The 13,589-nt window shown below is 48.4% G+C and overlaps 15 non-coding genes across 15 annotated transcripts; all 15 read left to right on the plus strand.

Annotated features, from left to right (window-relative positions):
- The first annotated feature begins 807 nt into the window (after positions 1-807).
- On the plus strand, positions 808-889 carry Trnas-gcu (transfer RNA serine (anticodon GCU)). Its single transcript has one exon. It is a non-coding gene; the product is annotated as a tRNA-Ser (tRNA).
- An 823-nt stretch (positions 890-1,712) lies between these two features.
- Positions 1,713-1,794, plus strand: Trnas-gcu (transfer RNA serine (anticodon GCU)). Its single transcript has one exon. It is a non-coding gene; the product is annotated as a tRNA-Ser (tRNA).
- An 823-nt stretch (positions 1,795-2,617) lies between these two features.
- Positions 2,618-2,699, plus strand: Trnas-gcu (transfer RNA serine (anticodon GCU)). The gene has a single exon. It is a non-coding gene; the product is annotated as a tRNA-Ser (tRNA).
- Positions 2,700-3,522: 823 nt separating this feature from the next.
- Trnas-gcu (transfer RNA serine (anticodon GCU)) lies at positions 3,523-3,604 on the plus strand. The gene has a single exon. It is a non-coding gene; the product is annotated as a tRNA-Ser (tRNA).
- An 823-nt stretch (positions 3,605-4,427) lies between these two features.
- On the plus strand, positions 4,428-4,509 carry Trnas-gcu (transfer RNA serine (anticodon GCU)). The gene has a single exon. It is a non-coding gene; the product is annotated as a tRNA-Ser (tRNA).
- An 823-nt stretch (positions 4,510-5,332) lies between these two features.
- On the plus strand, positions 5,333-5,414 carry Trnas-gcu (transfer RNA serine (anticodon GCU)). Its single transcript has one exon. It is a non-coding gene; the product is annotated as a tRNA-Ser (tRNA).
- An 823-nt stretch (positions 5,415-6,237) lies between these two features.
- Trnas-gcu (transfer RNA serine (anticodon GCU)) lies at positions 6,238-6,319 on the plus strand. The gene has a single exon. It is a non-coding gene; the product is annotated as a tRNA-Ser (tRNA).
- Positions 6,320-7,142: 823 nt separating this feature from the next.
- Positions 7,143-7,224, plus strand: Trnas-gcu (transfer RNA serine (anticodon GCU)). Its single transcript has one exon. It is a non-coding gene; the product is annotated as a tRNA-Ser (tRNA).
- An 823-nt stretch (positions 7,225-8,047) lies between these two features.
- Positions 8,048-8,129, plus strand: Trnas-gcu (transfer RNA serine (anticodon GCU)). The gene has a single exon. It is a non-coding gene; the product is annotated as a tRNA-Ser (tRNA).
- An 823-nt stretch (positions 8,130-8,952) lies between these two features.
- On the plus strand, positions 8,953-9,034 carry Trnas-gcu (transfer RNA serine (anticodon GCU)). Its single transcript has one exon. It is a non-coding gene; the product is annotated as a tRNA-Ser (tRNA).
- An 823-nt stretch (positions 9,035-9,857) lies between these two features.
- Positions 9,858-9,939, plus strand: Trnas-gcu (transfer RNA serine (anticodon GCU)). Its single transcript has one exon. It is a non-coding gene; the product is annotated as a tRNA-Ser (tRNA).
- An 823-nt stretch (positions 9,940-10,762) lies between these two features.
- Positions 10,763-10,844, plus strand: Trnas-gcu (transfer RNA serine (anticodon GCU)). The gene has a single exon. It is a non-coding gene; the product is annotated as a tRNA-Ser (tRNA).
- Positions 10,845-11,667: 823 nt separating this feature from the next.
- Trnas-gcu (transfer RNA serine (anticodon GCU)) lies at positions 11,668-11,749 on the plus strand. The gene has a single exon. It is a non-coding gene; the product is annotated as a tRNA-Ser (tRNA).
- Positions 11,750-12,572: 823 nt separating this feature from the next.
- Positions 12,573-12,654, plus strand: Trnas-gcu (transfer RNA serine (anticodon GCU)). Its single transcript has one exon. It is a non-coding gene; the product is annotated as a tRNA-Ser (tRNA).
- Positions 12,655-13,477: 823 nt separating this feature from the next.
- On the plus strand, positions 13,478-13,559 carry Trnas-gcu (transfer RNA serine (anticodon GCU)). The gene has a single exon. It is a non-coding gene; the product is annotated as a tRNA-Ser (tRNA).
- Positions 13,560-13,589: the final 30 nt, after the last annotated feature.

The raw sequence follows: 13,589 nt of genomic DNA on the forward strand, positions 1-13,589 counted from the left end.
GCACCCATTTCGGATCACGCCTTCTACATGCGAAACGCCACTCACTAGTAGCAATGGAACGTGTAGGTGGCAGATAACATCTGTAAGAAATACGAAACTAAACCGCCTACCAATTGGAAGGACACAACATTCGATAGCGTACGTCTTCCGAATCAAACATCACCTCAAGATTTATAAACGAATCGAGGTTTGGCACCATGGCGGTGTTTGGGAACGGTGGTTTCTCACTCATAGTTAAGTGCTTACTTCTCGCAGACATTTTAACGTATCGAGCCAATAATACCCCCAACTGTAGCACAACTGTCGCCTTTCGACAGTTTTGCTTTCCGTCCGACCGCCATATACGGAAGCGATCTGATAGGGCCTGGCTCCATCGCCAACAGCAGGAGCCTCTGGTCTCACAATTCGGCTACGAAGAACGTGGTTTGCTCTTCGAAAGAAACTTGGAAGCAACATCAGCGATGAGGTCAACGAAGGTGACAAATAAATGTTGCGCATCGAGATAATCGCGTCGTTGCGGTAGTTGTTATACTGAATGCACAGGACATTTCTCATTTGCATTAGACAACGCTACACGACGATTCGGTGCTTATTTCTGCAGTAAGTAAGTGGGCCGACTAATTTCCTCCGATCGGATACCGACGTGGACGGATGCCATCATTAAATGATTCACGAGTGGGAGCTTGGTCAGCTGCACTGCAGCAGGGCGTTACAGCGTTAACACCAGCCACAGTACGATGCGTTTTGGAATCGACAAACGACTTCTTTCCGTAAGGACTAGCGAGGGACGCAGTTTCTGATGCATCAGACGAGGTGGCCGAGTGGTTAAGGCGTTGGACTGCTAATCCAATGTGCTCTGCACGCGTGGGTTCGAATCCCATCCTCGTCGAAGAATTTTACGTAAAGCACCCATTTCGGATCACGCCTTCTACATGCGAAACGCCACTCACTAGTAGCAATGGAACGTGTAGGTGGCAGATAACATCTGTAAGAAATACGAAACTAAACCGCCTACCAATTGGAAGGACACAACATTCGATAGCGTACGTCTTCCGAATCAAACATCACCTCAAGATTTATAAACGAATCGAGGTTTGGCACCATGGCGGTGTTTGGGAACGGTGGTTTCTCACTCATAGTTAAGTGCTTACTTCTCGCAGACATTTTAACGTATCGAGCCAATAATACCCCCAACTGTAGCACAACTGTCGCCTTTCGACAGTTTTGCTTTCCGTCCGACCGCCATATACGGAAGCGATCTGATAGGGCCTGGCTCCATCGCCAACAGCAGGAGCCTCTGGTCTCACAATTCGGCTACGAAGAACGTGGTTTGCTCTTCGAAAGAAACTTGGAAGCAACATCAGCGATGAGGTCAACGAAGGTGACAAATAAATGTTGCGCATCGAGATAATCGCGTCGTTGCGGTAGTTGTTATACTGAATGCACAGGACATTTCTCATTTGCATTAGACAACGCTACACGACGATTCGGTGCTTATTTCTGCAGTAAGTAAGTGGGCCGACTAATTTCCTCCGATCGGATACCGACGTGGACGGATGCCATCATTAAATGATTCACGAGTGGGAGCTTGGTCAGCTGCACTGCAGCAGGGCGTTACAGCGTTAACACCAGCCACAGTACGATGCGTTTTGGAATCGACAAACGACTTCTTTCCGTAAGGACTAGCGAGGGACGCAGTTTCTGATGCATCAGACGAGGTGGCCGAGTGGTTAAGGCGTTGGACTGCTAATCCAATGTGCTCTGCACGCGTGGGTTCGAATCCCATCCTCGTCGAAGAATTTTACGTAAAGCACCCATTTCGGATCACGCCTTCTACATGCGAAACGCCACTCACTAGTAGCAATGGAACGTGTAGGTGGCAGATAACATCTGTAAGAAATACGAAACTAAACCGCCTACCAATTGGAAGGACACAACATTCGATAGCGTACGTCTTCCGAATCAAACATCACCTCAAGATTTATAAACGAATCGAGGTTTGGCACCATGGCGGTGTTTGGGAACGGTGGTTTCTCACTCATAGTTAAGTGCTTACTTCTCGCAGACATTTTAACGTATCGAGCCAATAATACCCCCAACTGTAGCACAACTGTCGCCTTTCGACAGTTTTGCTTTCCGTCCGACCGCCATATACGGAAGCGATCTGATAGGGCCTGGCTCCATCGCCAACAGCAGGAGCCTCTGGTCTCACAATTCGGCTACGAAGAACGTGGTTTGCTCTTCGAAAGAAACTTGGAAGCAACATCAGCGATGAGGTCAACGAAGGTGACAAATAAATGTTGCGCATCGAGATAATCGCGTCGTTGCGGTAGTTGTTATACTGAATGCACAGGACATTTCTCATTTGCATTAGACAACGCTACACGACGATTCGGTGCTTATTTCTGCAGTAAGTAAGTGGGCCGACTAATTTCCTCCGATCGGATACCGACGTGGACGGATGCCATCATTAAATGATTCACGAGTGGGAGCTTGGTCAGCTGCACTGCAGCAGGGCGTTACAGCGTTAACACCAGCCACAGTACGATGCGTTTTGGAATCGACAAACGACTTCTTTCCGTAAGGACTAGCGAGGGACGCAGTTTCTGATGCATCAGACGAGGTGGCCGAGTGGTTAAGGCGTTGGACTGCTAATCCAATGTGCTCTGCACGCGTGGGTTCGAATCCCATCCTCGTCGAAGAATTTTACGTAAAGCACCCATTTCGGATCACGCCTTCTACATGCGAAACGCCACTCACTAGTAGCAATGGAACGTGTAGGTGGCAGATAACATCTGTAAGAAATACGAAACTAAACCGCCTACCAATTGGAAGGACACAACATTCGATAGCGTACGTCTTCCGAATCAAACATCACCTCAAGATTTATAAACGAATTGAGGTTTGGCACCATGGCGGTGTTTGGGAACGGTGGTTTCTCACTCATAGTTAAGTGCTTACTTCTCGCAGACATTTTAACGTATCGAGCCAATAATACCCCCAACTGTAGCACAACTGTCGCCTTTCGACAGTTTTGCTTTCCGTCCGACCGCCATATACGGAAGCGATCTGATAGGGCCTGGCTCCATCGCCAACAGCAGGAGCCTCTGGTCTCACAATTCGGCTACGAAGAACGTGGTTTGCTCTTCGAAAGAAACTTGGAAGCAACATCAGCGATGAGGTCAACGAAGGTGACAAATAAATGTTGCGCATCGAGATAATCGCGTCGTTGCGGTAGTTGTTATACTGAATGCACAGGACATTTCTCATTTGCATTAGACAACGCTACACGACGATTCGGTGCTTATTTCTGCAGTAAGTAAGTGGGCCGACTAATTTCCTCCGATCGGATACCGACGTGGACGGATGCCATCATTAAATGATTCACGAGTGGGAGCTTGGTCAGCTGCACTGCAGCAGGGCGTTACAGCGTTAACACCAGCCACAGTACGATGCGTTTTGGAATCGACAAACGACTTCTTTCCGTAAGGACTAGCGAGGGACGCAGTTTCTGATGCATCAGACGAGGTGGCCGAGTGGTTAAGGCGTTGGACTGCTAATCCAATGTGCTCTGCACGCGTGGGTTCGAATCCCATCCTCGTCGAAGAATTTTACGTAAAGCACCCATTTCGGATCACGCCTTCTACATGCGAAACGCCACTCACTAGTAGCAATGGAACGTGTAGGTGGCAGATAACATCTGTAAGAAATACGAAACTAAACCGCCTACCAATTGGAAGGACACAACATTCGATAGCGTACGTCTTCCGAATCAAACATCACCTCAAGATTTATAAACGAATCGAGGTTTGGCACCATGGCGGTGTTTGGGAACGGTGGTTTCTCACTCATAGTTAAGTGCTTACTTCTCGCAGACATTTTAACGTATCGAGCCAATAATACCCCCAACTGTAGCACAACTGTCGCCTTTCGACAGTTTTGCTTTCCGTCCGACCGCCATATACGGAAGCGATCTGATAGGGCCTGGCTCCATCGCCAACAGCAGGAGCCTCTGGTCTCACAATTCGGCTACGAAGAACGTGGTTTGCTCTTCGAAAGAAACTTGGAAGCAACATCAGCGATGAGGTCAACGAAGGTGACAAATAAATGTTGCGCATCGAGATAATCGCGTCGTTGCGGTAGTTGTTATACTGAATGCACAGGACATTTCTCATTTGCATTAGACAACGCTACACGACGATTCGGTGCTTATTTCTGCAGTAAGTAAGTGGGCCGACTAATTTCCTCCGATCGGATACCGACGTGGACGGATGCCATCATTAAATGATTCACGAGTGGGAGCTTGGTCAGCTGCACTGCAGCAGGGCGTTACAGCGTTAACACCAGCCACAGTACGATGCGTTTTGGAATCGACAAACGACTTCTTTCCGTAAGGACTAGCGAGGGACGCAGTTTCTGATGCATCAGACGAGGTGGCCGAGTGGTTAAGGCGTTGGACTGCTAATCCAATGTGCTCTGCACGCGTGGGTTCGAATCCCATCCTCGTCGAAGAATTTTACGTAAAGCACCCATTTCGGATCACGCCTTCTACATGCGAAACGCCACTCACTAGTAGCAATGGAACGTGTAGGTGGCAGATAACATCTGTAAGAAATACGAAACTAAACCGCCTACCAATTGGAAGGACACAACATTCGATAGCGTACGTCTTCCGAATCAAACATCACCTCAAGATTTATAAACGAATCGAGGTTTGGCACCATGGCGGTGTTTGGGAACGGTGGTTTCTCACTCATAGTTAAGTGCTTACTTCTCGCAGACATTTTAACGTATCGAGCCAATAATACCCCCAACTGTAGCACAACTGTCGCCTTTCGACAGTTTTGCTTTCCGTCCGACCGCCATATACGGAAGCGATCTGATAGGGCCTGGCTCCATCGCCAACAGCAGGAGCCTCTGGTCTCACAATTCGGCTACGAAGAACGTGGTTTGCTCTTCGAAAGAAACTTGGAAGCAACATCAGCGATGAGGTCAACGAAGGTGACAAATAAATGTTGCGCATCGAGATAATCGCGTCGTTGCGGTAGTTGTTATACTGAATGCACAGGACATTTCTCATTTGCATTAGACAACGCTACACGACGATTCGGTGCTTATTTCTGCAGTAAGTAAGTGGGCCGACTAATTTCCTCCGATCGGATACCGACGTGGACGGATGCCATCATTAAATGATTCACGAGTGGGAGCTTGGTCAGCTGCACTGCAGCAGGGCGTTACAGCGTTAACACCAGCCACAGTACGATGCGTTTTGGAATCGACAAACGACTTCTTTCCGTAAGGACTAGCGAGGGACGCAGTTTCTGATGCATCAGACGAGGTGGCCGAGTGGTTAAGGCGTTGGACTGCTAATCCAATGTGCTCTGCACGCGTGGGTTCGAATCCCATCCTCGTCGAAGAATTTTACGTAAAGCACCCATTTCGGATCACGCCTTCTACATGCGAAACGCCACTCACTAGTAGCAATGGAACGTGTAGGTGGCAGATAACATCTGTAAGAAATACGAAACTAAACCGCCTACCAATTGGAAGGACACAACATTCGATAGCGTACGTCTTCCGAATCAAACATCACCTCAAGATTTATAAACGAATCGAGGTTTGGCACCATGGCGGTGTTTGGGAACGGTGGTTTCTCACTCATAGTTAAGTGCTTACTTCTCGCAGACATTTTAACGTATCGAGCCAATAATACCCCCAACTGTAGCACAACTGTCGCCTTTCGACAGTTTTGCTTTCCGTCCGACCGCCATATACGGAAGCGATCTGATAGGGCCTGGCTCCATCGCCAACAGCAGGAGCCTCTGGTCTCACAATTCGGCTACGAAGAACGTGGTTTGCTCTTCGAAAGAAACTTGGAAGCAACATCAGCGATGAGGTCAACGAAGGTGACAAATAAATGTTGCGCATCGAGATAATCGCGTCGTTGTGGTAGTTGTTATACTGAATGCACAGGACATTTCTCATTTGCATTAGACAACGCTACACGACGATTCGGTGCTTATTTCTGCAGTAAGTAAGTGGGCCGACTAATTTCCTCCGATCGGATACCGACGTGGACGGATGCCATCATTAAATGATTCACGAGTGGGAGCTTGGTCAGCTGCACTGCAGCAGGGCGTTACAGCGTTAACACCAGCCACAGTACGATGCGTTTTGGAATCGACAAACGACTTCTTTCCGTAAGGACTAGCGAGGGACGCAGTTTCTGATGCATCAGACGAGGTGGCCGAGTGGTTAAGGCGTTGGACTGCTAATCCAATGTGCTCTGCACGCGTGGGTTCGAATCCCATCCTCGTCGAAGAATTTTACGTAAAGCACCCATTTCGGATCACGCCTTCTACATGCGAAACGCCACTCACTAGTAGCAATGGAACGTGTAGGTGGCAGATAACATCTGTAAGAAATACGAAACTAAACCGCCTACCAATTGGAAGGACACAACATTCGATAGCGTACGTCTTCCGAATCAAACATCACCTCAAGATTTATAAACGAATCGAGGTTTGGCACCATGGCGGTGTTTGGGAACGGTGGTTTCTCACTCATAGTTAAGTGCTTACTTCTCGCAGACATTTTAACGTATCGAGCCAATAATACCCCCAACTGTAGCACAACTGTCGCCTTTCGACAGTTTTGCTTTCCGTCCGACCGCCATATACGGAAGCGATCTGATAGGGCCTGGCTCCATCGCCAACAGCAGGAGCCTCTGGTCTCACAATTCGGCTACGAAGAACGTGGTTTGCTCTTCGAAAGAAACTTGGAAGCAACATCAGCGATGAGGTCAACGAAGGTGACAAATAAATGTTGCGCATCGAGATAATCGCGTCGTTGCGGTAGTTGTTATACTGAATGCACAGGACATTTCTCATTTGCATTAGACAACGCTACACGACGATTCGGTGCTTATTTCTGCAGTAAGTAAGTGGGCCGACTAATTTCCTCCGATCGGATACCGACGTGGACGGATGCCATCATTAAATGATTCACGAGTGGGAGCTTGGTCAGCTGCACTGCAGCAGGGCGTTACAGCGTTAACACCAGCCACAGTACGATGCGTTTTGGAATCGACAAACGACTTCTTTCCGTAAGGACTAGCGAGGGACGCAGTTTCTGATGCATCAGACGAGGTGGCCGAGTGGTTAAGGCGTTGGACTGCTAATCCAATGTGCTCTGCACGCGTGGGTTCGAATCCCATCCTCGTCGAAGAATTTTACGTAAAGCACCCATTTCGGATCACGCCTTCTACATGCGAAACGCCACTCACTAGTAGCAATGGAACGTGTAGGTGGCAGATAACATCTGTAAGAAATACGAAACTAAACCGCCTACCAATTGGAAGGACACAACATTCGATAGCGTACGTCTTCCGAATCAAACATCACTTCAAGATTTATAAACGAATCGAGGTTTGGCACCATGGCGGTGTTTGGGAACGGTGGTTTCTCACTCATAGTTAAGTGCTTACTTCTCGCAGACATTTTAACGTATCGAGCCAATAATACCCCCAACTGTAGCACAACTGTCGCCTTTCGACAGTTTTGCTTTCCGTCCGACCGCCATATACGGAAGCGATCTGATAGGGCCTGGCTCCATCGCCAACAGCAGGAGCCTCTGGTCTCACAATTCGGCTACGAAGAACGTGGTTTGCTCTTCGAAAGAAACTTGGAAGCAACATCAGCGATGAGGTCAACGAAGGTGACAAATAAATGTTGCGCATCGAGATAATCGCGTCGTTGCGGTAGTTGTTATACTGAATGCACAGGACATTTCTCATTTGCATTAGACAACGCTACACGACGATTCGGTGCTTATTTCTGCAGTAAGTAAGTGGGCCGACTAATTTCCTCCGATCGGATACCGACGTGGACGGATGCCATCATTAAATGATTCACGAGTGGGAGCTTGGTCAGCTGCACTGCAGCAGGGCGTTACAGCGTTAACACCAGCCACAGTACGATGCGTTTTGGAATCGACAAACGACTTCTTTCCGTAAGGACTAGCGAGGGACGCAGTTTCTGATGCATCAGACGAGGTGGCCGAGTGGTTAAGGCGTTGGACTGCTAATCCAATGTGCTCTGCACGCGTGGGTTCGAATCCCATCCTCGTCGAAGAATTTTACGTAAAGCACCCATTTCGGATCACGCCTTCTACATGCGAAACGCCACTCACTAGTAGCAATGGAACGTGTAGGTGGCAGATAACATCTGTAAGAAATACGAAACTAAACCGCCTACCAATTGGAAGGACACAACATTCGATAGCGTACGTCTTCCGAATCAAACATCACCTCAAGATTTATAAACGAATCGAGGTTTGGCACCATGGCGGTGTTTGGGAACGGTGGTTTCTCACTCATAGTTAAGTGCTTACTTCTCGCAGACATTTTAACGTATCGAGCCAATAATACCCCCAACTGTAGCACAACTGTCGCCTTTCGACAGTTTTGCTTTCCGTCCGACCGCCATATACGGAAGCGATCTGATAGGGCCTGGCTCCATCGCCAACAGCAGGAGCCTCTGGTCTCACAATTCGGCTACGAAGAACGTGGTTTGCTCTTCGAAAGAAACTTGGAAGCAACATCAGCGATGAGGTCAACGAAGGTGACAAATAAATGTTGCGCATCGAGATAATCGCGTCGTTGTGGTAGTTGTTATACTGAATGCACAGGACATTTCTCATTTGCATTAGACAACGCTACACGACGATTCGGTGCTTATTTCTGCAGTAAGTAAGTGGGCCGACTAATTTCCTCCGATCGGATACCGACGTGGACGGATGCCATCATTAAATGATTCACGAGTGGGAGCTTGGTCAGCTGCACTGCAGCAGGGCGTTACAGCGTTAACACCAGCCACAGTACGATGCGTTTTGGAATCGACAAACGACTTCTTTCCGTAAGGACTAGCGAGGGACGCAGTTTCTGATGCATCAGACGAGGTGGCCGAGTGGTTAAGGCGTTGGACTGCTAATCCAATGTGCTCTGCACGCGTGGGTTCGAATCCCATCCTCGTCGAAGAATTTTACGTAAAGCACCCATTTCGGATCACGCCTTCTACATGCGAAACGCCACTCACTAGTAGCAATGGAACGTGTAGGTGGCAGATAACATCTGTAAGAAATACGAAACTAAACCGCCTACCAATTGGAAGGACACAACATTCGATAGCGTACGTCTTCCGAATCAAACATCACCTCAAGATTTATAAACGAATCGAGGTTTGGCACCATGGCGGTGTTTGGGAACGGTGGTTTCTCACTCATAGTTAAGTGCTTACTTCTCGCAGACATTTTAACGTATCGAGCCAATAATACCCCCAACTGTAGCACAACTGTCGCCTTTCGACAGTTTTGCTTTCCGTCCGACCGCCATATACGGAAGCGATCTGATAGGGCCTGGCTCCATCGCCAACAGCAGGAGCCTCTGGTCTCACAATTCGGCTACGAAGAACGTGGTTTGCTCTTCGAAAGAAACTTGGAAGCAACATCAGCGATGAGGTCAACGAAGGTGACAAATAAATGTTGCGCATCGAGATAATCGCGTCGTTGCGGTAGTTGTTATACTGAATGCACAGGACATTTCTCATTTGCATTAGACAACGCTACACGACGATTCGGTGCTTATTTCTGCAGTAAGTAAGTGGGCCGACTAATTTCCTCCGATCGGATACCGACGTGGACGGATGCCATCATTAAATGATTCACGAGTGGGAGCTTGGTCAGCTGCACTGCAGCAGGGCGTTACAGCGTTAACACCAGCCACAGTACGATGCGTTTTGGAATCGACAAACGACTTCTTTCCGTAAGGACTAGCGAGGGACGCAGTTTCTGATGCATCAGACGAGGTGGCCGAGTGGTTAAGGCGTTGGACTGCTAATCCAATGTGCTCTGCACGCGTGGGTTCGAATCCCATCCTCGTCGAAGAATTTTACGTAAAGCACCCATTTCGGATCACGCCTTCTACATGCGAAACGCCACTCACTAGTAGCAATGGAACGTGTAGGTGGCAGATAACATCTGTAAGAAATACGAAACTAAACCGCCTACCAATTGGAAGGACACAACATTCGATAGCGTACGTCTTCCGAATCAAACATCACTTCAAGATTTATAAACGAATCGAGGTTTGGCACCATGGCGGTGTTTGGGAACGGTGGTTTCTCACTCATAGTTAAGTGCTTACTTCTCGCAGACATTTTAACGTATCGAGCCAATAATACCCCCAACTGTAGCACAACTGTCGCCTTTCGACAGTTTTGCTTTCCGTCCGACCGCCATATACGGAAGCGATCTGATAGGGCCTGGCTCCATCGCCAACAGCAGGAGCCTCTGGTCTCACAATTCGGCTACGAAGAACGTGGTTTGCTCTTCGAAAGAAACTTGGAAGCAACATCAGCGATGAGGTCAACGAAGGTGACAAATAAATGTTGCGCATCGAGATAATCGCGTCGTTGCGGTAGTTGTTATACTGAATGCACAGGACATTTCTCATTTGCATTAGACAACGCTACACGACGATTCGGTGCTTATTTCTGCAGTAAGTAAGTGGGCCGACTAATTTCCTCCGATCGGATACCGACGTGGACGGATGCCATCATTAAATGATTCACGAGTGGGAGCTTGGTCAGCTGCACTGCAGCAGGGCGTTACAGCGTTAACACCAGCCACAGTACGATGCGTTTTGGAATCGACAAACGACTTCTTTCCGTAAGGACTAGCGAGGGACGCAGTTTCTGATGCATCAGACGAGGTGGCCGAGTGGTTAAGGCGTTGGACTGCTAATCCAATGTGCTCTGCACGCGTGGGTTCGAATCCCATCCTCGTCGAAGAATTTTACGTAAAGCACCCATTTCGGATCACGCCTTCTACATGCGAAACGCCACTCACTAGTAGCAATGGAACGTGTAGGTGGCAGATAACATCTGTAAGAAATACGAAACTAAACCGCCTACCAATTGGAAGGACACAACATTCGATAGCGTACGTCTTCCGAATCAAACATCACCTCAAGATTTATAAACGAATCGAGGTTTGGCACCATGGCGGTGTTTGGGAACGGTGGTTTCTCACTCATAGTTAAGTGCTTACTTCTCGCAGACATTTTAACGTATCGAGCCAATAATACCCCCAACTGTAGCACAACTGTCGCCTTTCGACAGTTTTGCTTTCCGTCCGACCGCCATATACGGAAGCGATCTGATAGGGCCTGGCTCCATCGCCAACAGCAGGAGCCTCTGGTCTCACAATTCGGCTACGAAGAACGTGGTTTGCTCTTCGAAAGAAACTTGGAAGCAACATCAGCGATGAGGTCAACGAAGGTGACAAATAAATGTTGCGCATCGAGATAATCGCGTCGTTGCGGTAGTTGTTATACTGAATGCACAGGACATTTCTCATTTGCATTAGACAACGCTACACGACGATTCGGTGCTTATTTCTGCAGTAAGTAAGTGGGCCGACTAATTTCCTCCGATCGGATACCGACGTGGACGGATGCCATCATTAAATGATTCACGAGTGGGAGCTTGGTCAGCTGCACTGCAGCAGGGCGTTACAGCGTTAACACCAGCCACAGTACGATGCGTTTTGGAATCGACAAACGACTTCTTTCCGTAAGGACTAGCGAGGGACGCAGTTTCTGATGCATCAGACGAGGTGGCCGAGTGGTTAAGGCGTTGGACTGCTAATCCAATGTGCTCTGCACGCGTGGGTTCGAATCCCATCCTCGTCGAAGAATTTTACGTAAAGCACCCATTTCGGATCACGCCTTCTACATGCGAAACGCCACTCACTAGTAGCAATGGAACGTGTAGGTGGCAGATAACATCTGTAAGAAATACGAAACTAAACCGCCTACAAATTGGAAGGACACAACATTCGATAGCGTACGTCTTCCGAATCAAACATCACCTCAAGATTTATAAACGAATTGAGGTTTGGCACCATGGCGGTGTTTGGGAACGGTGGTTTCTCACTCATAGTTAAGTGCTTACTTCTCGCAGACATTTTAACGTATCGAGCCAATAATACCCCCAACTGTAGCACAACTGTCGCCTTTCGACAGTTTTGCTTTCCGTCCGACCGCCATATACGGAAGCGATCTGATAGGGCCTGGCTCCATCGCCAACAGCAGGAGCCTCTGGTCTCACAATTCGGCTACGAAGAACGTGGTTTGCTCTTCGAAAGAAACTTGGAAGCAACATCAGCGATGAGGTCAACGAAGGTGACAAATAAATGTTGCGCATCGAGATAATCGCGTCGTTGCGGTAGTTGTTATACTGAATGCACAGGACATTTCTCATTTGCATTAGACAACGCTACACGACGATTCGGTGCTTATTTCTGCAGTAAGTAAGTGGGCCGACTAATTTCCTCCGATCGGATACCGACGTGGACGGATGCCATCATTAAATGATTCACGAGTGGGAGCTTGGTCAGCTGCACTGCAGCAGGGCGTTACAGCGTTAACACCAGCCACAGTACGATGCGTTTTGGAATCGACAAACGACTTCTTTCCGTAAGGACTAGCGAGGGACGCAGTTTCTGATGCATCAGACGAGGTGGCCGAGTGGTTAAGGCGTTGGACTGCTAATCCAATGTGCTCTGCACGCGTGGGTTCGAATCCCATCCTCGTCGAAGAATTTTACGTAAAGCACCCATTTCGGATCACGCCTTCTACATGCGAAACGCCACTCACTAGTAGCAATGGAACGTGTAGGTGGCAGATAACATCTGTAAGAAATACGAAACTAAACCGCCTACCAATTGGAAGGACACAACATTCGATAGCGTACGTCTTCCGAATCAAACATCACCTCAAGATTTATAAACGAATCGAGGTTTGGCACCATGGCGGTGTTTGGGAACGGTGGTTTCTCACTCATAGTTAAGTGCTTACTTCTCGCAGACATTTTAACGTATCGAGCCAATAATACCCCCAACTGTAGCACAACTGTCGCCTTTCGACAGTTTTGCTTTCCGTCCGACCGCCATATACGGAAGCGATCTGATAGGGCCTGGCTCCATCGCCAACAGCAGGAGCCTCTGGTCTCACAATTCGGCTACGAAGAACGTGGTTTGCTCTTCGAAAGAAACTTGGAAGCAACATCAGCGATGAGGTCAACGAAGGTGACAAATAAATGTTGCGCATCGAGATAATCGCGTCGTTGCGGTAGTTGTTATACTGAATGCACAGGACATTTCTCATTTGCATTAGACAACGCTACACGACGATTCGGTGCTTATTTCTGCAGTAAGTAAGTGGGCCGACTAATTTCCTCCGATCGGATACCGACGTGGACGGATGCCATCATTAAATGATTCACGAGTGGGAGCTTGGTCAGCTGCACTGCAGCAGGGCGTTACAGCGTTAACACCAGCCACAGTACGATGCGTTTTGGAATCGACAAACGACTTCTTTCCGTAAGGACTAGCGAGGGACGCAGTTTCTGATGCATCAGACGAGGTGGCCGAGTGGTTAAGGCGTTGGACTGCTAATCCAATGTGCTCTGCACGCGTGGGTTCGAATCCCATCCTCGTCGAAGAATTTTACGTAAAGCACCCATTTCGGA

The sequence above is a fragment of the Schistocerca cancellata genome, chromosome 2, assembly GCF_023864275.1.
Source record: "Schistocerca cancellata isolate TAMUIC-IGC-003103 chromosome 2, iqSchCanc2.1, whole genome shotgun sequence".
In the NCBI taxonomy this organism is placed as follows: Eukaryota; Metazoa; Arthropoda; class Insecta; order Orthoptera; family Acrididae; genus Schistocerca; species Schistocerca cancellata.